The 1,011-nt window shown below is 48.7% G+C and overlaps 1 non-coding gene across 1 annotated transcript; it reads left to right on the forward strand.

The window, feature by feature from the left end:
• Positions 1 to 530: 530 nt before the first annotated feature.
• Positions 531 to 602, forward strand: trnah-gug (transfer RNA histidin (anticodon GUG)). Its single transcript has one exon. It is a non-coding gene; the product is annotated as a tRNA-His (tRNA).
• The last annotated feature ends 409 nt before the right edge of the window (positions 603 to 1,011 follow it).

A 1,011-nucleotide genomic window follows, 5' to 3' on the forward strand; every position in this document is an offset into this window, starting at 1 on the left:
TTTTCTTCTTTTAGCAGAAGATGGTTTCGATCCATCGACCTCTGGGTTATGGGCCCAACACACTTCCTCTGCGCCACTCTGCTCTACCATTGACTGAACAGTCCTTGTTTTAGGAGAGCATTCTTTGTCTTTGTCTCTCCCCTGCTCTCCTGCTCTCTTTCCCCTCATTTAGTCCTTGACATGATCCATGCTCTACAGCTCTGCGGGTGGAATGAAGACCTGCGTCTGCTCTGCCCGTGCTGTCCTTCGTCTCAACCTAAATTGTTTGACCCACCTTTATAATGATCGGACTCGCTCCCGCTGAGCGCGCCAGACGCTGCAGACAACACAACCAAACTGGCCCCGATCAGAATTTGACAGGCCGAAACATGCCCTAAAAACACCAAGAATAATATCCACCACCTTCTGAACGGGGACTGACCCGTCTCCTGCATCAGGGGCTGCCGCAGTCGCACATCAGCTGTTCAACAGCTTTTCGCCGCAACACTCAATGAGTCAAAGACATAGAAGCTCAAACTGCTGCTGCGGAAGCCGTGATCGTATAGTGGTTAGTACTCTGCGTTGTGGCCGCAGCAACCCCGGTTCGAATCCGGGTTACGGCAGCATGAGATAAATTTCTTTATGTGTATTGATGGACACAAGCCAAGCAGAAATTTCCCACGATGCAATAGGGCAGTGTTTGGTAAGTGCTGAGCAGGCGTCAGTCTGACAATGATGTCATATTATTGTGTCATCACTTGACCAGACCCAAAAGTAGGCTCAGGTATCAGTTTCTTCTCAATGCTAACGTCTGCTAGCTTAGTCTGCTACTTTGATGGCTCTGCCTGCTCAAAGGTCCAGACCCCTGGATGTGGTGGTTCCTACCTGAATGTAGATTCTGTCAGCTCATGTTGTTAAATCAACTCACCAGGAACACCAGTAGATTTCAATGGACTGACAATGAGTCTCATTGAATGGTAAACATGTCAAATATGAAGTCATCACCTGAGGAGGTCTGCTGCTGGAATGAAG

Source organism: Aulostomus chinensis, chromosome 1 (assembly GCF_037954235.1).
Source record: "Aulostomus chinensis isolate RoL2024-O1b breed Wild chromosome 1, RoL_Achi_v1.0, whole genome shotgun sequence".
Lineage (NCBI taxonomy): Eukaryota > Metazoa > Chordata > Actinopteri > Syngnathiformes > Aulostomidae > Aulostomus > Aulostomus chinensis.